Source organism: Ischnura elegans, chromosome 10 (genome assembly GCF_921293095.1).
Source record: "Ischnura elegans chromosome 10, ioIscEleg1.1, whole genome shotgun sequence".
Taxonomy (NCBI): Eukaryota; Metazoa; Arthropoda; class Insecta; order Odonata; family Coenagrionidae; genus Ischnura; species Ischnura elegans.
The window spans coordinates 19,197,952-19,224,646 of record NC_060255.1 but is presented as its reverse complement, the minus strand read 5'-3'; the positions used below and the strand labels follow the sequence as shown (position 1 = coordinate 19,224,646).

At 38.0% G+C, this 26,695-nt stretch overlaps 1 protein-coding gene across 1 annotated transcript in view; it reads left to right on the top strand.

The window, feature by feature from the left end:
• Window positions 1-26,695, top strand: part of LOC124167128 (small conductance calcium-activated potassium channel protein-like) — a 594,701-nt gene that overhangs the window by 478,415 nt on the left and 89,591 nt on the right. The window contains exon 2 of the mRNA XM_046544924.1: window positions 4,835-4,907. The gene's annotated coding sequence lies outside the window, so the exon portion shown is untranslated. The remainder of the gene's footprint in view (window positions 1-4,834; window positions 4,908-26,695) is intronic.

Genomic DNA, 26,695 nt, shown 5'->3' with positions numbered 1-26,695 from the left:
GTATCCTTCTTAGGCTTGGATTGATTAAGTAATTAGTATTTTCTATTATTATTATTATTATTATATAGATATAAAGAATTTAAAAAAATAAAAAATGGTAGCACTTTCCACAATTTTTTAATGCGTACGACGCGTTTCGAATCACAGAAAGTTGCGCTACTTTCTCCCGTTTATCCATTTCTAACGACACGCGGCCTATCTTTCCACACCCCTATAGAGTAGAGTACTACAGGACCTATAGTACTCTGCTCCACCTACCCCCAGACCTTCACGGTTTTCAGTGGTTCTTCCCACCAGCCGTTAATCTACAAGAATGCCTAGAGTCCTCCTTCCACCTTGGGTTTTCCCGTATCTCTTTAGTTGTATATTTTCTCCCACTCGGTACGCCTGTTTCTAACCACCTTCTTCAAACGTGTGAAATCTCCCCCCACCCCTTTCTCAAAGGTATAGAGGTGATGTTTATATGTAATACAGTGTATTGTACCAGATGATGGCTCTGTGAGTCGAAATGCGTCCTACGCATCAAAATATTGTGGAAAAGTGCTACCATCTTTTATTTTAATATCTCGAACTTCCACCATATGACGCCTGAATGTGTTGAACGCATTCAGATATTAAAGAGGGTGTTTTTTTTGTCTGTCCGCTATACATTTCCATACGGCTGCATGGATTGCAAGCAGTGTTAGTTTGTTGGTGCATTTCGTGATCTCAGAGTCCAAAGTGATACTTCTGGTTGTGTCCGACGAGTCCTTTGCGTCGTTTTCTCACTATCGTTTGTTACGTCAAGTCGTACTACTTGGATTGGTTGGATATCTTTCCGGGTCGGCTCACCTCTTAACATTGGCAGATACAGGTTAAATACAAGGGGAGGGGCTGATTACGATTTTATCCAGAGTAAATTGGATACCCACGTGGGGGGGCTATAGCCCCTCCCTAGCCCCTCCTTGGATCTATCACTACATTGTAACATACCAAAAGCGTGTAAAATAGGCCATATTTTTTAGAACTAATTTGTATTTCAATTTCTTAAAGTAAGTATATATATCTGAAAAAATAACTAAATAACTTTTGTACTAAGTGGTAACCCCCAAAGACTTAGATTTTATTTAGTGTGTGTTTCGACCCAATGGGGGGTGCTCTATCTCCACCACTGCCTCCTGATACGCTCTTGGATAAAACATAACTCAAAGAACACTTATCGATTAACCCTCTCGCTGCAAATGTTTTTGCTGAGGTATGCGTTCACGCGATTTTTTCGGTCTACACCAATACGGAAACACAATGATCAATGTTGTGGAGCGAGGTATGCGCTGATCCCGTGCGCGAAATACGGAAAAAAATTCCATTCTTTGCTGTTACATATGTAGGCCATAGTCATACCTGCTTTGTTCCTTTGCCTAAAAATACTGCCATGAGACCATTAATTCCAAGTTACAAGTTTCTCACTTCCCTGAGTACTATCCTTCCCGAGCAACGCCGGGTGGCCTGCAGTTAAAGAGTAGATATGTCTCAGAGGGACACGGAAAACATTTTAAAACCTCTTTAAATTTCTAAATCCAATAGAGACGGTAAAATAAGATTGATATTTTTCCAAACGGATATGTAGAGCACAAGAAAAGGGGCTTAATCAATGGTGGGTGCGTTTCAATACACTAATCTATTTATTCGTCTCCTTTCTGATAATCGCTAGTGTCCTAACTCCTAACCCTAACGCCTGCTGAGGCAGCTTGCGGGGTAGCATATATTTGTACATGAGTTCAGCATGTAGAATTTCATATGAGAATTTTATAATGATAATTACCCTTCATAGCTCTGTATTTATTATAAAAGGATAATTATGAGAATTAAGCTTTGTTTGGGAACGCATATGCATTCTGTAATTAAATCCATGTGTTAAATATTCGTTGGGCAATATACCTTGAGTGGAATAGGCACATTTTTTTATGGACTCATATTGATGAAAAATCTTTTTCCCTCATATTTTGATATTAAGAGGACTCAATGGGTGTAATTTTTTCTGCGTTCGTGTGGAGTAGACCTTTCTTATTACGTGTCTTAACGGCTGGAAAATGTTGCATCTGTGAAAAAAATGAGAAAATATTTTCGGATGTGAGATGAAGGCAAAGATCATATTATTGGTTTATTTCGAGATGCGTACTTAAGTTATGAAATACTTGAAAGTCTCGTACTAATTGTAAGTCTGGTCGAGCAGTGGTGATGCAGACGTGAGAATGTTTCAGCACCGAAACCAAAAGCTTAAAATTTTAAAAATTGATAAGAAATTTGTGAGTAAGCACTATTTAGTAAACGTTTCGCTATTTTTTCTTTTAATTGGATGTATTACATTACATTGCTTGCAGAAAAAAACTTTCATTGATAAATTTTTTATTTAAAGCCTGATGATGTTAATTATTCACTCGAACCCTAGTCACCTGCTTTAATGTAAAAGTGACATCAGTGAAAAATATTTGCTTATTCGTTGCATTTTTCGCTAAAGAGCACCAACGTTTACATTCAGGAGAATAATACATTTCCACCAGATATCGCCGGACACTGTGAATTATGTTTACATTCAGTTCTTATTTCATTTCCATATTTCATCTCACGTCATCCTTGCAAGTATTTTCGCCCCCTTTTCATTTCCGACACCTGTTACGCTCCGGCAATTTTCTAGAGTCCCTTTACGACCTGGAATAAGCCCCTCCTTTGCTCAAGGTGGATTGAATGCTGGAATTCACTCCAGAGAAACTAAACGCCGTCGTAAATCCGCAGCGCAAACAACCCCTCGCAAGCTGTTGAAAGCCCTGTTTGACCCAACGAATCAGAGTCGGCCCCTCGTCGCCATTTACGGGACAGTATGCGTTGGAACTGACCTCAATAGTGTCCCAAAATTTAATCTTTCAAAATAGGCCTTTAAAGTATATTTTTACCCATACTTGTCCAGAATATTTTAAGCTTCATCACTCCGGAATCATTCGCCAATTCAAAGTATTTCATTGGTTTCAGTTTTCGCTCTTATCAACTCTATGGTGTTTTTGGTGTTGGAAATGTTGACCAATATGAGAACATTGGCTTAGGTTGACATTAGGCATTTAAATTATAGCTTTAAATGATAAATGTATAAAATTAATTGCCTGGAAGATGAGATACTAGTCACGTATGATTAGGGAAGCGACGAAGGTTAGGAAATCCACGAACAACTTCAGCAGGGGAAACGAATACCATCTATCCAACTCTTAGAAAAGAGTCCTCAAACCAACTTAGTAGAAAAAGGAAAAGGAAAACACTAGGGAATATGGACCAATGGGAAGTCTCCTACCTGATATATGGACTAATGAGAAGATGCCCGACTCCAACGGATGTGTATAAATGATGGACGATACCGCCACTCTGCTCTTCATCGATCTGAAAAAGCCAGCTGCTATACCACCGAAAATTTTGTCTACGAATATGGCTGCGCGCGCGTTGCTTATCCCTTAAACCTCTCCGCTGAATGAATTAGGGTTGTTTTTTAACTAGTCCAGGAATGTTTTGCAAGGAGAAGTAATATTACGTAGCATATATAATTTATAAATTGTGATTGCAGAAATTAATGAAAAATAAGTGCAACATTAAGTTGTCGCTGTGCCTTTTCCAGTGGTCTGGTTTTTTTTTCTTTCACGAAATTCAAATATTTTTGTATGTATCTCTTCGTGTCAGAAGGATATAGCTTCCATCTTTATTACAAAAGATAATTATTTCTACCATTTGTGGCAAACTAACCAAACCAAGTGTAACTTGCCCTCCAAGTTGAAAACTTGTGAACTTATGAATCCAGCTAACACCTTATCTCTCCTCTCATTCAACCGTGAACTGCTTCATTTTCCTGATGTGTGTATTTATTTTTTGTCACTCATGTTTGAAGCAGTCCCTTTAGTCGTGTGTACACGATTCATTAAAACGTTCGAGTTGATGCCTGAATGCATGAATGATTTTGTTGGACGTGAACGGAACATCTACGAATGCATGAATCAAATTAGAACAGGTTATTTTTTCTGTTAATATATTCGCACAAGTTGGATGGTTACACGGTGCACTGGTGTTCATCCTCACGTTAATGCATTTAAACATTTACTTGCGTTAGCGAATGTTTCGTGTAAACAGGCCTTTAAAGAGCCTGCTGTCTCCGATTTTTAACCTTTCTAATGCCATATATTGTTACCTAATTTTCCGGCGAACGTTGTACCATTTTATAATTCAGAAAACAAAGTAAATATCAATTAGGATCTTAGATTTGTATGATAAGTATTCTCTAAAACAACTGTTTTGCTCATTTTTTTATTTTTTTAATGCCCATTTCCATTCTTAAGTCAATATTCATCCCTTGTATTTTAAGTTTGATGGTGTGTTTGGTGGCGAAATAATGCTTTAATTCCGTCCACGTCCCGTCCGTTCCATGACTGCAAATTTTTAATGTCCTGCTGTTCATTGCAGGGTAATCTTCAACAGTGAAAAATGCATTTAAATGGCTTTTTATAGGTTTGTGAATACATTTTCTTTTACATTGCATTCTAAATTCCCGCATTTTAATCATAACATACCAAGCCATATACTCGTTTTTTTGTTGAAAGGGGTTAAAGTATTATTCTCTGCGCTTGATGCTTGAAGATGTAGGTAGGAGTGATACAAGCAGAGATACCACTAGTGAATTATAATAATTGTTTTTAGCTGATTTTCTGTGTCATCTCAATTCAAATTCCAATTTGTGGAGAAATTACTCATGAATCAGGTACGTTAGAGCTGCAATTCAATGTAAGCCTATGTAATTTTTAATATTTAATATTTCTATTTGCAGTTTTGCGGCCCATTCTTCACCGTTGTTAAGGAAGCAAGCTGTTTTTACCTGACAAGCCATTTGAACGAGAAAGGTAATTCAACTGGTTTATACAAGTTTCTCTTCCTCAGTTTAAAAGCTGATTGCATGCAACAAAATTACTCTTAAACAGTTTAAAACGAGATTCAATGCGCGAAAAGTTAGTGTTGAGTGCTTGGATAATTGATTTAAGTGCTCTCAATGTGATTAGAATAAATTAGCTCGAATATGTGTTCCCCACATAGGAAATCTCTCTACCGCCCTAAATTGAGATTTTAACCTAGATTTGTCGTTTCCACTTATTTGATTTAAACTATTTAGGTACCTTCATGACGTATAGTAAATGGATCTCTTCGTTAGTTAATATGTAATTATGGTTGTTAGTTTACTGATAAACTAGTCAGACTAGTGAAGTTGTAAAATTGTTCCGTCGTATATGTTCTACACTTTATAATTAAATGTTTATGCTTTTTTTGCTAATTCCAACCCTAAAGGTCTAAATCACGTCCCCTAGAGCGGAATTATTGGATAGATTAATAGCATCATTTTTAAAAATTATTAATTGCACTCAGAGCGGATTAAATGTGAAACATGATCAACGAGCATTTGAATGGAAATATGTTTTTTTTAATTGAAAATTGCTCCATTTTTATCCAGCAGTATCGCATTTACTGGCCATCGCGCCCTGGTCATATATGACGTTCATTTTTTCGATATAATGAGCCATTTTACACACTCATCGCTTTGCGGCATTAGCGCATCGGAGATCGTATGTTAATTAATTCAGTCAATATCAATGAGTGTCGCGTCCGCCTCGTGTCTCGTTTAAATCAGCGTACGACGCTAAAACCAATGACCAAATCTCGGTCGGCTCAAATGGCATTTGCAAGAGTGAGGAGAATGGTAATAATATCGGAGCTCCACCCATCTGTGTACGGCCGCGTTGCATGAAAACGAATGCTTAAACCCATTACTCTCGATAAGTTGTAACCGGGCGGCTGTTTTCGCATTGCCCACCATCCTGCGTTCGGTTGAAATTGCGTCCGAAGTATAACAGAATGTGAATGTCTCTATCATGAGCAGTGGCGGATCTACGGGGGGGATATCAAAACACACACTAGGTAAAGTCGAAGTATTTGGGGGTTACCACTTTGCACAAAAGTGTTTAGTTACATTTTCCTACATATTAACCTTCTTTAACGGAATGAAATACAAATAAGCTCTAAACTTAGGGCCTCATTTACATACTTTTGGTATATTGCAATCTAGAGGTAGATTCAAAGAGGGTTGAAGAGGGGCTATAGTATTCAATTGACACTAGAAAGAATCGCAATCTAAGCCCCCCCCCTTGTCCCTATCCTGGATCCGCCACTGATAATGAGTGGTGTTCTACTGGTTGATTTAAGAACACAAATACTATTTGCGTGAAGTCTTTTTGGAAACATAATAGAAAATACACTGTTGTATGTTCCACAGAAGTCTACGTAACCGACTCAGGTTTCGACATTACACTATGTCATTTTCAAAAGTATGTTTGCTTTATTGTGTGGACATAGTGTAATATCGAAACCTGGGTCGGTTAAGTAGACTTCTGTGGAACATCCAACAGTGCATCTTTTATTATGTTCCCTGTCGCCAAGTATCTCCATCCAGCCTAAAGGTGCGTTAACATTGTGTTTATTAAAGTATTCTACCGATTAAGGTAAGTTTCCATGGAGTGCTTAAGAAGTTATCAGGGAGCCTCCCCTTCCATCATGCACTTCCCTCTTCAATGCACAATGAGACCTACTCCCTTTCATTCTATCAAAAAATCCTATTCTTTTCCTTCCCCTCCCTCGTTTACCTAACATTCTTCCCTCTAACTCTGTTTTCAACATCCCATCCCCGCTAAGTACTCGCCCCATCCATACCTTATGTCTCCTCCATATCTCATCTAAAAGCTGCCTCTTCTCACCCACTGTTATATAAACATGTTATATGTAACAATTTCACTGTAACATTTGTTTTATAACAGGAGTCTAGCGGAGCAAAAAATGCACAAATAACATGTTACAGATTCACCCGTCAACTGGCTATCCTCACCGTGCGCCTCACTCCTTTTCTGTAACATGTTACACATTTTCCCATTTCGTGCGGGAAACCAAAAATTTGTTATGTAAAACGAATTTTTGTTTTGTAACACAATGTTACATGTAACTTGTTACACGGATCTGTAACTTTTTCGTAAAAAAATTTATATGTAACTTGTTTAACGTGGACACTTAGGAAGGAGGACGAGACTCGAGCCATTCGAGATGTGTGTGTGTGGCGAAGAATGGAGAAGGTGAAGTGGACGGAGAGGAGGAGGAACGACGAAGTGCTGGGCATGGTGGGTGAGGAGAGGCAGCTTTTAGATGAGATACGTAAGAGACAGAGGGTATGGATGGGAGGAGTACTCAGCGGGGAGGGGATGTTGAAAACAGTGTCAGTAGAAAGAATGATAGGTAAACGAGGGAGAGGAAGGATAAGAATAGCATTTTTAGATAGAATAAAAGGGAGTAGTTCTTACTGTGAATTGAAGAGGGAAGTACATGATGTGAGGGGAGGCTCCCGGAATTCTTCTTAAGCACTCCATGGAAACCTGCCTTAAACGGTAGAATACTTCAATAATAATGTAACTAGTTTATATAACGTGTTACTCAGTATAAACGCACGTTTAAGTTGAAGTCTTTTTAGGATTTCCACCGGCTTAAATTCGTTGTATATCACCGAAGTTTCAACGGACTACACGTCCATCGTGATAATGGTGAAAAAATAAGTTTGATTGGACAAAAACCGTTGACATGTATCTATAAACAATTGCAACAATCAAGTTACTTCTAATAGACTAGAAAGATCTAGGCAATTCGGATATAAAAGGGGCTCTATCATTTTTTATTAAAAAAAATGGTAAGTAATGCTTGTATGATAGTAGTCCTCCTGTGTACTCTTATTGTTATTCTGATACTCCAAATCTCGATGAGTAATCTTTCATCTTGAAATATAATTCTCTAATTTAAATCGTTACTACTTCAATCAGGTTGAATTTTTTACGCCTTCCATACGTAATCTTGTCGACAGTAAGTTTACGGAAGCATTTTCTGCTTTGTTAAAAGCTTTGAGAACGTTTGAAAAAATGATCTCCGCCAACTGTGAACGATGCCTCTCTATTTTTCCAGAAATGACGCCCAAAAAGTTTTTAAATGCTAAGATAATCTCAGATTAACTGTATGGAAAGAATGATTCGGTGGTTTGATTCCTTAAATTTGCTATTACACGCTCGCTGTTTTTTTTTGTTTTCCTGGAGGTCTGTTATCAGCGTGCAACACGAGGAAGAAGTGAATTGGGCTGTTTATCTCCAAGCCAAGCTGTACACTCACTCCGAAGTTGAGCCACAAAATTTCGTAGCCCTGTTTAGTAATTACTGGGTCACCTGTGGCAGTCAATTAACGTGTTTTGGTACTGCGCTTTCAAATAACCCGTTTCCTATTTCCTCGGGAAACCACCTTTTCGTAACCTCCGCTTCTCTCTAGGAGGATTCAGCCGTAGCCATTACTTGGTTATTTAGAAACTTGATGCAAGCGTGCATACTAAGCACAGGTTACAATGTGCTCTTCTTTGTTATGGTAAGAAGCTTGAGATAGCGGGTGCATTGCGCAGAATGTATTTAGCCCAAAGCTAAAAGGCAGAAGGTTTTATCGTGAAAATTTATTCCCTTAAAATTTTCTTCAGTATCGAAGAAAGAGATGCATTTGGAATGCTCAGGCGATGTAAATACATATCTAATATAATATATGCATATTTTATGGCATAAAATGGACCATTTTTATCTGAGGTTTTAAGTCTGCAGTTCTTAATATTTCATAAACAAAACAAAAGTGCTTGTTGTACGAATTGAATATGAACTTTATCTTTGGAATGAGCTGCTTTCATTGACCCAATTACTGCATTACATGCAAATTTAACGCGAAAATATTTTTCTATGGTCTCCAAATTATTTAAGAAATTGCAGCTTTCAAATTTTACAACGCGGTATTGGCAAATGTTTATATATCGTGACACAATCCTTGTTATATTAGTACAATGTGCTTTAATTTGAGTCGTGAGTTAACTGCGGAAATATATCTGTGATATCGTAGAAAGCAACCAAATTTATTTTTTAAATCCATGCAAAGTTTCTTAAGAGTAAAGTTAGTAAGGTTAATTTAAAAATCTCCATTGCAACTAGGACCAGGATGGCGGGGTTATCTGCTCAGTGTCACGGTATCACGGAAACCCAAAGGCCAAAGTAATGAATTCTGGCTATGGGGAGTTGTTTTTCAAGGAAAGCAATTTGAATATCATTGCCATTCACGCGGCAGGTTTAAGATGTATAATAATTAGTTTTGTATTTTACCCCCGTTTATATTTCGGGCCAATTTTTCACAACAGTTTTTCAAAAATATTTTTATATTCTTGACGTCTTTTCTCTTCCTGTGATGAAAGGAAAATGGTTACGAAGGAGACCACTTCAATGTTGATATTTCTTATAAATCTCGATTCTTCAGTCAGGTGGCGTAAGAAAATGAGTTGCATGTTGCCTAAAGGTATCAAATAGCAGCCTCAACAAGCCTTTGTGGGAATCCGGCTACTAGCCCCTTTCGTCTCAATCCCTGTCAGAAAGTTTCCCGTGATTCGTGTAAGAACTTGGAAAGTTCACATCTTTGCGGTACTCCCTCCGGCGTTTTATAATCAAATGTGATACTTAGTCGTCTTTAGGGTGAAGTGTTCACCGGAAGACTATCTAATGGCTTTCTTATGAGGCTTCAGTCGTTTCCTCAACCTCCACGAAACCTCTTGATACTCACACGAGTAGTTTCGTTACGTGGCGTCATCATTTACTTTAGCTGGGCTGCTAAGCGCACCACTCCATACAAGGCGATGCAGTTGCACGTAGAATATGATCTTACTCAACACCTCTGGAAGAGAATAGCGATATAGAGGGGTCACGCATATAAAAGGAAGATTAAACAGATTTTGTGCATGGGGCACTCTTTTTGTGATTAGTTAAAAATAGGACAGAAAATTAAGTCCCACTAAATGGAAAATTTATATGTGCTGTTGTATCAAATTAAGAAGAATGCTGTTAATGATTGCGCTTAGCTCTCTGGTAAAAAGGGGAACATAACTTGCGGTGAAATGGATGAGATTTCGATTTTTAGTGCACGAGGGTCTGACGTGACTGTGCGGAAAGGTGGAGCATTTTTTTCAATGGTAGAGCAGAATCTTTTTTGAAGTTGTTGTGAGACTGGTGACGGAAAAGTGTCCATCAGGTGGGATTTGATCTATGTTCATAGTTTCTAAAAGAGTGGTTAAATGCTATTGAGATATTAGTTAGTACTTTCATGATTTTTTCGTCTTTATTTTTGCTTGTCTGTTTTTGCTTTCTGGCTTATGATCAGTGCTTGACATGGTTGGAAAGGTGAGAAATATTTTATTAGAGATAAGTAAAGGAAGAGAGGTTGTATTGAGCGGGTGCTGAGCGGGGAGGGGATGCTTAAAACCGTGATACAGGAAATAATTATTGATAGGCAGGCAGGGGGAGGAGGAGAATAGGATCTATAGACACGATGAAAGGGAGTTGGCCGTGTTGTGATTTGAAGAGACAAGTAGAAACTACCGGAGCGATTCTTAAATTCTCCGTGAAAACCTACCATAACCGATACAATTCTTTAACTATATAAAGCCTCTTCTATTATGTACGAGACAATAGATGCAGAACAAGTAAGTTATTTTAGCATATCATAGGAAATCTCTGGTTTCATTCCCTAATTCCAACTCTTCCCCATAAGCCGTATGATAACGTTACATGGGTGATTACCCTGACATGGATATGCTTTTAACCCCCATTCTGAGGGAAGCCGTGGAAGGAAGTTTCTGGAACTGGTGTGAAGGTTTTCGGCTTTTACTTGTCCCATCATCAGCATGCGAATAACTCACAGTTGCCTTACCTTCATTGTGAAACAGCCTAGTACTAGTTGTGATAGTTACCTTGGTTATTAACAATTTACTATTTTATCTTTGAAATTGTAGCCAAAGCTCATACTTCATATCTTGTTACGCACTGCAATTCATTACCTTGCATTGATATCTCATATTTACGTCAACAATGGACTGGGCTGACAAGTAATTAAAATGGAATTGAAAGTATTGTTCGTACAGGCAAATTTTCTGAAGAAATTAAGTTAACATGACGAAAGAGATTACTAAATAGGAAATACAGAAATTGTTGCGAAGCAGTAATTTCAATTATTAAAAGGTCAAGTGGAAACAGTTTTTGTACAATCTAGAGAGATAAATATAGGAATACTGAACGCAGGATTTATGCGAAAACTAAATTGAAATAACTATGTATGGAAACAATGTATTAAATTCGCTCTATATGTGATTAATGATGAGTATAGTTTAGGTGGATAGAAATAGAACGTGGCAGCTTGGCGGGTAGAGCGCTTGGCTATTGATCAAGAGATCTCGAAAATCCAGGTGAAGAATTAGTTCAGGGTGGACCCTTTTCACATCTATCAAAACGAACCTTTGAATTGAATTGAACGTCAGGAATATAAAAATATTTTTGAAAAACTGTTGTGAAAAATTGGTTCGAAATACAAACGGGGGTGAAATAAAAAAATGAATAGCAATGATATAAAAATTGCTTTCCTTGAAAAAAAACTCCCGAAGCCAGAATTCATTACTTTGGTCTTTGGGTTCCCGTAATACTGAGCAGATAACCCCGCCATCCTGGTCCTAGTTGCGATGGAGAATTTTAAATTAACCTTACTAACTTTACCCTTAAGAAATTTTGTATGGTTAATATAACAAGGATTGTGCCACAATATATAAATATTTGCCAATGACGCGCTGCACAATTTGAAAGCTACAATTACTGAGTGAGTGAGGTACAAGGTTCTTAGACGGTAAGGTTGCCTCATTCGTAACTGCGCATGCGCCAGCAGAAGTCCCGTTACGTCACTGTAGACCCTGCATCCCAGCTGATCCTAGCCATTTCATTGTTTGCACGCTAGAAATTGAGAGAGAATAAGTTCCTGAGACCTTGCGCCGCCTTGTGTTTAACGCGAATCTGAACACATTTCCTGCAATTTCACTGGAAATCGTCTTTGTAATCCACTACTCATAAGACGAACTTTTTGTGGGTGAAGAGCGCCATTAATCGTCGGATATGCCAGGCTGCCGTTGTACTGTGGCAACGTGCTCCAACAGCTTGTCGAAAAAGAAGGAAGCTGGACGGAATGTCCCATATCACAGACGGATGCTTAAATTGAAAAATCTTTTTATTGTATATATTAACTAATCGAATCATTGACCGTGTCTCGCCCCCCACACATGTGAAGAAAGTGGTGAAAGTGAATCGGTCAGACAAACTAAGTGGATATGCTAAAGATTTCGTAATCAAGAACTTAGATGCCCCTATTGCATTGGAAAATCTGGAATTCTTCCCTTTTAAGGCAAATTGAACTTAATATTTTGCGCACTCATTCACGCAGGGACTATTTTGCAAATTCATAGTTTAACTCGTATGCTATGAGTAACATCGTGTACCAATGGTAAGATATCAGGTAAACAAATTTCTAGTACTAAGTCTATAATTTTGAGTCCTTTCGCATGCCTTTGAGAGCTATTGAGAAATTTTCGAAATTGGCATATGTACTTATGGGAAAAGGTCCTAAGTTTTGTTGAGTGTAAGCAAAATTTTACAATTTTGACCTTTTGACCTCACAATGTGGGTCCAAACCAAAAATTTCAATTTGCCCTACGGGGTTTCAATGTTTAAAAAATCGAGATAGAAAAAAGCCTGAATTTCATTGACCAAGATGACTATTCTTAGGTTTTCGGACACGAGAAACCCGAAAATAATACTTTTATTCACGAAAATTCAACTGTTGACCCAGTAAGGTCACCGTCAAGGTCATAAAGGTGGCAAAAAGAATAGTATACCAACAAAGGTGTCAATCCATGGGTTTTATAGGGTGCCCAAGTCATTGGTAAAGTCCAAAAACCCTTATTATTCACTAATTGGCCTCCGAGGGTCACAATGGGGGTCAAAGGTCATAGAGTTAAACGTCGGGCCATCATGACAACCAACGTGTCAAACCATGGGTTCTGAAGGGTGCCAAAGTCGGTTAGGCAGTTCATAGATCCGTAGTGTTGATTTTTTGACCTCTGAGGGTCACAATGGGGGTCAAAGGTCATCGGGTTAAACGTCGGGAAATCATGATAACCAGCGTGTCAAACCATAGGTTTTGAAGGGTGCTAAAGTCGGTTAAGCAGTTCATAGATCCGTAGTGTTGATTTACACCTCCGAGGGTCACAATGGGGGTCAAAGGTCATAGGGTTAAACCTCGGGCAATCATGACAACCAACGTGTCAAACGATAGGTTTTGAAGGTTGCCAAAGTCGGTTAGGCAGTTCATAGATCCGTAGTGTTGATTTTTTGACCTCCGAAAGTCATAATGGGGTCAAAGGTCATAGAGTTAAACCTCGGGCCCATATGACAGAAAAAGTGCGGAACCATGGGTTTTAAAGTGTGAACAAGTCAGTTTTGCAGTTCGCAGATCCATATTGTCGATTTTTTTACCACCGAGGGTCATAATGGGGGTCAAAGGTCATAGAGGTATGTTTTGAAGTAATAGGAAAACTAATGTCCCTAGCCAAAGGTTTAGAAGGGTGACCAAGTGAGTGGTGTAGTACACATATCCACTGTCTTTTCCGACAAGCCTCCCTTGCTCTCTTAGTTTCGAGCCGTTGTTGATTATTTCCCTAGACATCTACGAACTGCCTAACCGACTTTGGCAACCTTCAAAACCTATCGTTTGACACGTTGGTTGTCATGATTGCCCGAGGTTTAACCCTATGACCTTTGACCCCCATTGTGACCCTCGGAGGTGTAAATCAACACTACGGATCTATGAACTGCTTAACCGACTTTAGCACCCTTCAAAACCTATGGTTTGACACGCTGGTTATCATGATTTCCCGACGTTTAACCCGATGACCTTTGACCCCCATTGTGACCCTCAGAGGTCAAAAAATCAACACTACGGATCTATGAACTGCCTAACCGACTTTGGCACCCTTCAGAACCCATGGTTTGACACGTTGGTTGTCATGATGGCCCGACGTTTAACTCTATGACCTTTGACCCCCATTGTGACCCTCGGAGGCCAATTAGTGAATAATAAGGGTTTTTGGACTTTACCAATGACTTGGGCACCCTATAAAACCCATGGATTGACACCTTTGTTGGTATACTATTCTTTTTGCCACCTTTATGACCTTGACGGTGACCTTACTGGGTCAACAGTTGAATTTTCGTGAATAAAAGTATTATTTTCGGGTTTCTCGTGTCCGAAAACCTAAGAATAGTCATCTTGGTCAATGAAATTCAGGCTTTTTTCTATCTCGATTTTTTAAACATTGAAACCCCGTAGGGCAAATTGAAATTTTTGGTTTGGACCCACATTGTGAGGTCAAAAGGTCAAAATTGTAAATTTTTGCTTACACTCAACAAAACTTAGGACCTTTTCCCATAAGTACATATGCCAATTTTCATGAACATTGCTCGATGCAAAATTACAGGTCAAAAATGACACACGACCCTTGGGACAGTCTGTATTTTCAAAGCCCGGCGAGGAATGAAAACGAGCATAATTTCTATTTAAAAAGTTGCAGAACTGTAATTTTTTGAAGCAACTAATCTGGTTTTTGCGTATTTTCCTCCCAGCCATATTAATCTAAGTTTAAATTATATTGCGGAAGTAGCAAGGAAAACAGTGTTTTGAGAGTTACAGGAAGGAAGTGTGGAAACGGGATCAACTCTCACACCTTCCCATTTCATCACTTCATCAGGAAATTATGGCGTCTGAATACACGAATTTATCCTTTTTTTTTAAATCTTATCATCATTATTTTCATAAATCGGCCTTCAATTTAAAATTCGGCTTATAGTGTTCGATAGAGGGTAAATTCAAGAACTCGCTGCGGTAAGCAGTTAGGCCTGCGAAAAGGCTAGAATTTGAAATGGCGCTGGAAGTTGGGTCTACAGTGACGTCAAGCCAATGGGAGCCCGAGTCGCGAATGAGGCAACCTTTACTCTAAGAACCTTGAGTGAGGTATGTCTAATTCGTATAAGTAATTTTTTTTGGACTTTCTTTTGAGATAATTATTTCTCATTTATGAACACTTGATTCGAACGCCTCATTTTAAGACTTAGAAAAAAACGTCCTGTTGGAAAGAAAGGTGTATTATTTTCCACTCAATTTTATGGCTTCATAATTTTAAGTATTCAGAAAGAAGGAAAGAGGGAGAAGTATTTATTTGGAAGGGAATGAACGTTGTTGACGAGAGGCTGGGATTACACGTGGAAATCCGCAGAATGAGGAAACGCTGAGCTTTTTTCTCGAAAGGAGTTCCAGGAAAAGACGAAGATGATGATGAGGAAAGGAGGACATATATTGAGGAAAACAGCCAGCGTATCAAATTAATGAAATGCCAAGCTGAGCTGATCGGACTAAGAGCTTTTAAGGGATTTCGTGTACTCATAGATGAGCCTCTACCCTCACCTATCCAAACAAACGTGGGGTGAATCAGGTGATCTCACCCCATACTTTGATAGGAAGGAATATGTTAGCGTATTGGATAGCTGCATCGGAGGCTCAATTATGTAATTATAACCCTCCATCGCCCATATCACGTCGGCAAAAATAAAAGACTTGGGGTGGGATTGCTTTTTACATGGAGAGCATCGTTTCCATTACGCTGAAAGAATAACAAGAATGTGTCGCTGATGTTCCCTGAAAATAAGTCAGCTGGCCAATCAAATAGAAAAGTGAAGGTAATTAGACAATGCAACAGGGATATTATATAGGGGCAAGCAACGAAACTAGCACACACAGAGCCGCTTTCTCATGTGAATTAATTTGTGTAGCCTAATATGCATTTCAACTTGTTTTATGTTAAATATTCAAGACTTGGTTAATGATGTACCTTTAAAAATAAAATCCTAATGACGATGAGTGCTTGGATGGTTTTTCGGATGGATGATTTTTTTAATTTTGCTTGTGATGAAACACACTGTTAGCGCCGAGAGAAATTAAAGCTTTGGGAAATAAAAACTAAGTCTAGATAAGTAAGGACTGGAAAAAGGCCATAAATCATATCATATCACTCACGCACAGAGTCAACGCAAAGGGTTGATGGGAGAGTTGAGGGTAGAGCTCACCCTGAACTAACCCACAGGCGTGTGAATGTGGCCAATTGCTTTCCCTGGGAAATCTCGCACTTCGATTCTTCCTACATGGTTTGTCTCCATCCGCTATTCTAAACCGAGGTCCTTCAGTCAGCGGTCCATCACCCTACCTAGTGGTCAATAACTTCTCCTAAAGTTTTTTAATGTGTAACAATTTGCAATATTAAAGCTCAACGTGTTTATTATAAAAAATAATTCATCCCAACCCAAAGTTACCCATTTGTTAGGGTAAAAAGGTGCTTTAAGATTTGAAAACGTTAAAAAAATATCAAATAAAGCTTTTCACAATCAAACTCAACGTATTCCTTTGCAAAATGGAATCATCAAAAGGTATAAAAAAATAGAATCTCTAAACTATCTCGTCCAAAATATATTCATCTTACCTCAGTTTATCGAAGTCTACGTTTAATTATATGGAAATTTAAGATGAGGGATAAGTGTTCGCGAATCAAATCAAGGTTGATTAAGATAGGCACTGAGTACGGCTTCGATCGTATGAAAGGATGTTCCGGAATCTGTTTTTACTGGAACCGCTTAATGGGCATTTTTCAATGGGATGAAGATCCCCTCTTTTGTTAGGGGTAATTTTCGCCCGGAGGAAATTGCCGCCAAGTCCCTCGTCCTTCAACTGAAACAATGACGCCCATCACTGCACCTTTTTGTTTACCGAATGAGTCAATCTGGGAAGTGTGTCAGGTCCAACGAAAGTAGGTCCCATCCACCGATGTCAATGTCGACAAATTGTTGAAATCCCAACTTACGTTCTACCCTTAAATTTTTCGTTATATCATCGGGCTTGCCTCAAGAATAGTGAGATTATTTCGGCTTTTACTATGTCTGTGATATTAGGGTGGGCCTATTTTGTAAATTTTTCGAATTTCTTTTGCGGCGCCCCCCAGATTTGTTCCATTTCGTTATGAAAATCGTGAGAATTATTATTGCAATTCGATACCGGGAAAACGTGCCGCATTACACTTAAAGTTTTGCAATTTTGGTATTTTTGAGCGTTTGTCGGACATAAATGAAGATGATTTCACTCTCGGATTATTCTATCACTTTTCTGTTTTTTTTACAACGATATCCTAGACATTTGTGGTGTATCACCTCAAATATCTTTTATTTCTGCCCATTGGTTCCCGAAATATCGCACCAAGAGTGAGCGCGCGCCATTCCAGTCAACCAATTTGGGTGATCCGCGGGTTGCATGCTCTCAATATTTGTTGGTCATTCTAACCCATCGTAAAACCATAAAATTCTTTGGATAAACTTAAAGCTTCGTCAACATTATCTTGACTATTATATTTCTCACTTACCAAAACGAGCTTGTCATTGAATGTGTAATTAAATTAGTACTCAATCATAACTATAAGAAAAAGTCTAAGGTGAAAGGTACTTAGGAGAAGTTGTTTATTTTCATTATGAAACACAATAGTAATGTCCACACTTAATTATGACTGTTCCGGGTTCCTGCAGCTCAGTGCCTTTTTCTATCACAAAATTATATCATACAATTTTGATCTGCATTCGAATTCAGCGATATAGAATAGATTTATCTAAGAAATCAACGATAAAGACTTATTTGGAACGTCTTATATTTTATTTTTAAATCAAGATATCCTTAGATTATTCGGATACAAAATTTTTGGTGATCTTGTGTTTCAGTATAAAGATCATGAAGTACTCAATCGATAACAAGTCCTAAGTTGTCGGGTGAAAGGCCGTTCTCGGTCCTCCATTGGTGCGATATTATTTGTAAGTTGCCATTCATTGAGAGTTTCGGATTTATTTACATGATGCGGCCTTGTTTTTCTTATATTGTTGAGCAGAGGGTATTTTTTCTGAAAAGATATTTTGACTTGTATTACAATACACTCATGTGCATGTCAGGTTGAATTTCTGTTGACAGCAAAGCTAATACACAGATTACCTGTTTGCACTTTACTTCCGCTATAAATACGAGAACAAATAAAGCACTCTCTGTACCATTCCAGAAAGCTCTCAGACTCTGCGGAAACAAGTGTATTGAATGCCTTTGACGTTATTTGCAAAGAAAAAAAGTACGAATTTTATAACTCCTGTTTTGGACAAATATATCGCTTCTCCTTGTGGAAACTTCTAGTGACTTTTTTCGTTTCTCTAAAAACCGTTTATTATAAAAAATGAGGAAAGGAAAGAGTGCATTATAATTTCAGAGTACGTGGTGCATTATAATTTCAGACTACGTGGTAGGTATTATTTGACACAATGAATGTAATTTAGCTCACAGAGAGGATACTCGGAGGTACAGCGAGTATAATGAAGACCATGCCTGTTTACCCGCAGTTTGGTCCAGGATCCGAATGCTATATACAGCCTAGAATCCTTTGTTGGATCAAGGGTCGTGTGATATGAGATTTAATTACTACCCACGCACATAGTCCGGTACGGTACGATGGTTGTTACTCTTTGCTCGTACGTTGATTTCCTCTCTTGCCTTCCTTGCCTCACCATTTCCTGTGACGGTACTCGCAAAATTTCGGCTCCGATGCGTTTTGTAGATCACAGGGGCTATTTAAATCCACGCAGAACCCCGTAAGCCGCCTGGATAGGCGTGTGGCGGGGGTTGGTAGGACACAAACCGTTACCAAATAAAAAAGAATTGCGATTACGTAGTTCAGCCAAGCATTTAATAAAGCCCTTTATTATTCGGGGGAAAAATGACTTCCCATACCTATCCGTTCGGCAAACAATCTCTCTTCATTTATCGCTTCTGTCGGTCTTGCAAATATAGTGGGGTTCTAATATGATGTTTTCCGTCTCTCTCTGAAAGATATCCATTCTCAATCGCTCAAGCAATCTACGCCAAGCGCGTAGCCTCCCGAGTCTCTAGCGACCCCAGCCTAATTCTTTCAACATCTGCGTAAAGCTTTCTGCACATTTGCGACAGTTTTGTACGTATCTCGCAGCTCTCCTTTGTATTATATTAAGTTCACGGATTTAGTATTTCTGCGCCGTATACATATGCTCGCTACATGAAGCTCACACGTCGTCTATGCATCCCTTTTCCTCCTTTCTAATCCGGATGCGTCAACTGTGAGGCCGAATGGCGTTTATTCGTCTGCCACACAGGACGTCTCTTTCCCGTGCCGAGGCTGATCCCGTAATTGATTTTCCCCCACTTCAGGTGAGAGTTGAGCCTTCAACGTGGTTCTCGAGCTTTTCCCCGTAACATTCGCGGAGCTTTAAACCGTTTCCTTGCTTGTTTAGGCTTTTTGGAGGAATCCCCATTGGTTCGGATCGTGGTCCTTTCCCACTAGAATCTCGTATCAGCTTCAAGCCGTTATTTTTGTGTCAATAGCGACTGGCATTTAATGTCATTGCTCTTTCTTTTTAAAGGGATTTGCCGTGTTATAGCGCTCTCAGCAAAAAAATAAACTGTATTTCACATTTATTTCCTTAACTTATATTTTGCAAATTTTGTAGCTATTTGTTACAAGGCTTCATTGGTTATGAAATGAACTGCAACATTAATTTTTAATACTTAACCGTTTCACAACTATTGTATTCCTCTCATATTTCCTTTTAGTTAGCCTTGAAATGTTAAATAAATTTGCTAAACGTCGGCAAATTTATGAAATTTTCATAAACAGCAAGAGTTCATATTTTAATATAAACAAGAGGTGAATATCAAAAGAAATTTGTTATATTTTTTCGGCCATATGTTTTTGTGTAAAAAATTAAAGCGCGCCTGAAATACGATGGTGAGAGGATTTCATGAAGACGTAGTTTTTACTTAGCTTATTTTTTACGTGATTCAGGAGATTAACTCTTGCAGTTCCACGAAAATCTTTCTCTACAGGCTTTATGATGATATGAGGTACTTAAAATACACTGTAGATTTGAAAATGCTCCTCGGCTTTTTCGCTGGGTGGTAATTTGAGTGTTTCTTGTGATAAAGAGTGAGAAAATATCAAGGAGAAGATAGTAAAAAAGTCACTATCTCAACATTGGCTTCTTTTGAAAACTCACTCAATTCGAGGCATTTGAATCGTTTTTACATCTAATTTGGCGTAACGTGGATGATGATGTAATTAAATTGTGGAAATTACAGGGCACAAGCTTGAGGATGGGCCCTGATCTACCAAAAGCTACCAACTATTGAGAACCTTACGAGTAAAATAGAGGTGAATTTACACTTGAATACATTTGTAAGAAACCACATGGATGTCTGGCATCCAATGCCACTGACAAAGCGAATTGGTATACTGATGTCTAACGTCTAGTGTCATTTCATTGGCAGTGACGAGTGATGACAGCTGTTTTTATCATAGTAAATTTTGGATAAAAATTATAATTAAATAAACCATAAATTAATCAAATGAGGGCCAGCTATTTTTATTTATTTATCCATAATGCTAATAATGCATAAATTGTGCATTAACTAAGATTTGGAATTGGACATCTTTTGAGACTTTTGCTTTGATTGGTTGCCAACTCACTCATTAAAAAATTATCCCAAGTTACCAATTTTAATTTGACTTGCGTTGCTTACATTTTTTTCTTTACACTTTCATGAAACTTATGGAGTGCAAAAAAACACACATAAAATGCATGAAGAAAATATAGTGCCCAAGAAAATGTAAATTTAGAATTCGAAGAAAGAAAAAAAAAATAATAATTCGGAGATCTTCTCATTGAACATTAATTACACATTGGAACAGCCGTTGTGTTAGATCTGAGACTTGTTTTTGACTAAATTTTGGCCTCTGGCTAAGAAAGTAATATCCATCCATTTTATCCATCACGTCAACGTCATTAGCTACAGGATTATCCTCTTTTAATTTCATATGTCATACAAAATTTGGGTATGCAGGAGTTTAAAGGGAACCTTAACCTTATATACTGCCTATACGAAATGGTTTAATCTATACAAGGGTTAATATGCAGCTGCTGAAAGTTAAAATTGTGATCAATCAAACAGTGACTTTTTTTTCCAAACGATAGATATAAGTATTAAGGTAAAACTTTTCGCTTCTAGTTTTTTTCTGGAGCACTTAATCTGTGGTCATTTATCGGTGACAATCTATTCGAGAGAGACCAAATCGAGAGATCAAATATCGTACCAAATCATTCTACTGATGTTGGTCATATCCCTTACGAACGGAATCATCTTCAATTTCAATGTATTCGCCATTTGGATCAATTCAATCTTCACTAGATTTTGAAATGATAAACTTTGAAAAATGGCACTAGAATTCCAGCTGGATGAGGTACTGGGCGTATAGATGATGATTAACCCTATAGGATTCTCTAATTTAAATTCCATTTTCTTATTGTGTCGGACTTTTCTTTGCTAATAAAAAGCAGCAACATGAGTGATATTTGGGCTCTAGTCAAATCGTATGCATATCAAATAGAAATGTATTGTGTTCCCTTCCTCCAGGTCCGTTATTTCTTGACATATTGCTAGTTCACTTTGTGAGGGGCCCATGATTTATCTTTATCACTAATTGTCACCTTAAAATAGGCAAAACAGACTTGCCTCACGAGTGCGTTGCTGTATGTCTTTTCATGCCTTCCAACAGTCAGGTAATTCGAAGATCCAAGCGTGATGGAGTGAATTTTTTTCCTAGTGAAATAAAAGAACTCAAGGCATATTTTTCAGTTCATATGGATGAAAACGAAGCGTTGTTAACACTGTAAAAAGAATCCACGTCAAACCAGGCCAGAACCTAGCCCAGAAGTACTATACTCTGACCCTCTACTTTTTGATATATTTGCATTTTATAATGCCTGCCAATAACCGATGATGAAGTTAAGTGTCAGCAATATTCAAGTGAAATTTATATGTGATTTACTCAAAGGAATGGTCTACCGATGTATATAAATTGAAGCAAAATATAAGTGCATGCAACCCGCTAAACTTTGAAGATTCCTATTGAGCAAATGTCGGACTACGTGCCTGCGTCTAACTGCTATAGTATCTCTTGCATAACTAGACACTTATTCACCTGTCGCTGGCCTCCAAACGGCGTCAGTCACCCGGTAACAGTCGCATTCGGCTTATCTCAGACTATTGGAGAGCAATGATGTCTTCAGTGACCGACGCTAAATCAAGCCGGGTGTGCTCAGATGTACACTAGGAATAGTGAAAAACTTGACATGGTAGAATAAAACCAACTATAGTTTTAAAATAAGCATGCCTATTTCAACCTAAAGCAGCTTAAAAATTAATGTAAACACAAAACAAGTTAATAATTGTTCCTCAGTGTTATGTATGTGGTTGTCGTAAATGGACCCATCGTATTTCGCATTTTTGCCAAGGAGGCCTGGATTTTTTTTTGTTTGTGCACCTTATTCAGGGCCTTTTAAAGGGTCTGGCTTAGTAAGCACTTGCAAATCAATTAAATTAACGTGGATATCTTATGATTTATCCATCTCCTCATCTAATGCCTAATAATTTCTGCAATATTGCGCCTGGAAGTATTAATTACGATATTGAATGCCTCGAGATTTGATATTTTTGGTCAAAGGGGTGGAGAGGGGGAGGGAGAAGGAGGGGGGGATGGATCTGGTCCCTCCCTCTCTTCCGCTCATCTCCGCGTCATCCAATATTAATTAGGGTGCGCGCCACGTGTCTCTGTTTGCCGTGCTTCAGGGGAGCGTTCCGGTGGGTGAGAGGGGGTTCACGCACTAATTGGTAGCGAACTGATCCCAGAACGCCCATTTCTAGCCAAAAAGGACGCCGTCTTGACTCTCACCTGCGTAACAAAGGCCAACCATACGCTCGTGAAATTCCTCCAAAAACGCTCTCCCTTGTCCCTTAACAAACTTCTACCGGTTGCAAACACAGTGGCTACATGTTAGCTGTTCTATCTAGTTCATAGTATCACTAAACACTTTCATGCAGAGACGATAAGGAACCAATTCCAATAAATTTTTGCCTCTATTCTTAGGAAACAGTTCAGAAATACACCCTTTGACCTGCGAAAATTAGGTAATTTTGGAGGTTATTTATTATTTTTAATAATATGCAATAACGTTTTGATTAATTACAAATCTCTCGGTAGCTCAACAAGCTAAAGTAATCGACCGGAAATAGGAAGATTCGTGTTCGAATCTCTGTCAATGTTAATGATTTCTTCTCCGTGGATGTTTCGCACAATTTGTACATTGACTGGTGACTCCGTGAAGTTTTCACCTTGGCTAGTCTCGAAATACTCAATTAAAATAATATTATTCATGCACACTTTTGCATCCCTTATGTGATACCTCTCCGTAGGAAAACGACGTTTTCCATTTGTGATTCCCACTTTTTAAGTCAAAATTTTCATTTTTTAAAGTGTTGCTGTTAATGCCTTCAATTTCTAGGTCATGGCATCGCAAGTAATAAAATATTGCGGAATATTAAATCAGAATTTTTTCATCCTAATACATTCAAAATTTCGAACCGATGAAATAAGATTGTTGTAGTAATTATAGATTCATCGGTACTAAACATCATCTGCTGCACCACGTCGAAATATGTAAGTCTTAATTTTTTTACGAAAACGCAGTAAGAAATAATTCATAAATTTGTAAATGTGCGGAAATTAAAATATAATTTTATTCCTTCCCAAAATTAAAATTATTGGCGTCCTCTCGAAGCTCCGAAGGAATATTAATTTAAAATGCTTAATGTATTAGATATTTTAGTTATTACGTTGATTTATTTGCTAGACTGGTTTTGATGCAAAATTTGAATCTTGAACTGGCTTTAGGAACGGGCTACGTGCAGTGGAACTTTTGTTGAATGTCTAAAAAATTAGATACCAGAAACAAGTACACATAAAGACGCGGATATGTGACGTATGCAGACTACAGTGTAGGTTTTTATGTTTTAATTGTCACCTCCTGAAAGTTGTTACAATATAAATCAATGAAAATAATTGATTAAATTAATCAGTGGTGTCAAAATGTTGAAATCAGTGTTTCTAGAATGACTATGTCTAGTTAGCTAACCTGATCATAAGTAGCGAAAGAAGATACGCACATTTGTGAACTTAACCCATTATTCCCCAGACTGTACATAGGGCTTTTACCTTAGGTTATTTCGTATTTTACGGTTTATTTTGGTCTAATTAAGATTAATTTTCAGAAAAAAATATTATATTCATCATAATATATTATTTACATAATGTTGCGTTTACGCAACGCTGGGAAAACCCCGGTTAATAAAAACAAAAAATAACTTTTTAAAACTTAGGTTGCGTATTTTATTTTTCATCGTCTTTTCTGATGTAATGTTCAATAATATTCAGCGTGGAATTAAACGTAGCACTTTTCACAACATAACTTATCTTTGATTTGCACACTCGACATCTTTGCCGGGAGTTATAAGTATGCTTGCGGATGAAATGCCCAATTCTCCCTTCACGGGCATCTCTTGGTATGTCATTTTTCCTAAGGTGTTCCGCCAGCGGGCACCGATTTTTATGCCAAATCAGCATATTCATCAGCATTGTATTGGAAACGATTACTTGCCTCAGAAAAATTTTACGATCTCAGACCGAAATTCTAACAAAGGAATTGCTTTGCCCGTGACTGGCGTACCACGGAATCACCTTTGGACTTTCAACCCCTTTTCGGAATAGAGGTTTTTTGCCCTAAATCTGGATATGGTAACATGCAACATAATTATCGAGTAAATCTACCTCTCCCATTCCCTGATTGTAATCGTTGATGATATTTCGATTTTCCTCGGGAATCTTCGTGAACACCTTTCACGAAATATCACTTTCAAGTTCCGCCTCTCCATATGGCAAATATTGATAAAAATATCCTGTAGAAGAGACCAGACACCCCAATGTATAACCTACTCCGAATTGTTCCCAACGAATAACATTTTAGCTGTGTGCCACCTGAAATATGGAATCATTTGTTAGGAAAATTCCTAACTGAATGGAATTTACGTTTAGTCTGTTGAGAAATGGTCAGACTTTCAAAAATTTATCACTTTGTGTAGTTGAGAATTATTGGAGAGCTGTCGATATTTATTTAGGTAATTCATCAAACCGAATCCGCGTCATACATTGCCACACAATTGCGACAGACATCTCCTCTTAGTTTGTCCAGTACAACTTAGTGCGCGGTAATATATGATGCCCCGACAACATTAGGATTCCAATTATATTTTTATAATCTGCCTTACTCTGAGTAAATGCATGGTTATTTATCTCCTCATCGTAGTTATTTGAGTAGCTCAAAATTATTTCAAGTAATTTTCGACTGAGAAATAAAAGACAGATTGGTGAGTGGCCTCCATACTGAGTAATAAGTGTTTCTATTACTTTTTTCACGCAGAAATTCGGGACTACTACGGATGTAGATTCTATTTTTTTCACATTTAGATGAACCTGTTTGTTCTCTGCATCTTTTGCCTGGGCGTGCGCGTTAACTGGACGATTTTTCTTTAGATATTACTTGAGAAAACTGTGATTTGCCTTGAATTGCCTACTGCAAGCATCCATATTTGAAATACTGAGAAGATGTAATCCCCATTGTAGTTCCAAAGTTTAGAAAATATTATACATCACCTCTCCTGTTAATTTATATTCTTCAGGTACCTTCTTGACGGTTCTTCTAAAGTATACGTCTGAGGCGTAGAAATAACGGGTAAAATTTTCTTCACGTTTAAATCTGAATGAAACCCCTGGATGAATCATTTTGCAAAACACCGAGCAAAAACTACTGCGGTATTATTGATATGATTACTGGACGAGAGATAAAGATGCATTTCAGAGGACTATCTAACTGATACGAATCCAGCTGAAGCTAGATTATAAGCCTTAAATCACCTAAGCGATAAAAGAAAAAATAGGTAACTCAGGATTGCACGGAGAAAATTACAATGAGTGAATAGAGGAACACTCCACCTTCCATCACAATCCTGCTTCAACTAATACGTTTCTCACCCTCTCATTCTACCACCTCTGAAACTGAATGCGTCTGAAGCTGAATTTAACGTCTACTAAGTAATCCTTCCACTCAACGACATGGGAGTGACATTGCCCTGTATCGGTTCCACGTATGCGCGCAAGTTTGACTCCACGAAGTACCAGTGTTCAATGTAAAATTCGTACCGATGGCCATTTTGGAATTCAAGATGCCATTCACCTTTTCTTTGTAAACTCACAACCTTTGAGTGCCAAAAATGCAGCTAAACTGCCTCTAAAAGACTAAGTTGTCGAATAAAAGCCATACTGACGAGACTCGTTATGCTTTGAGAAAAGCCCTCTGGTCTACCGGAGAATTCCCATCGTTGCGTAAACGCAACATTATTTACAACAACCATATTTATGCCAGTAACGACGGAAGTTTGTGACAAAAATAAACATGATGAATAAAGAAACTTCGAACTAAGAGAAAACATTACCTACAGTAAGATTACTCAATAAGTCTTTGTAAAAAATGATTTACAATATGTAGTACTTCAACTCTTCGAAATAGGCAAATTTCGAAGTAAAATAAAAATTATTATTTTAATGAAAATTTTTCCAAAAATA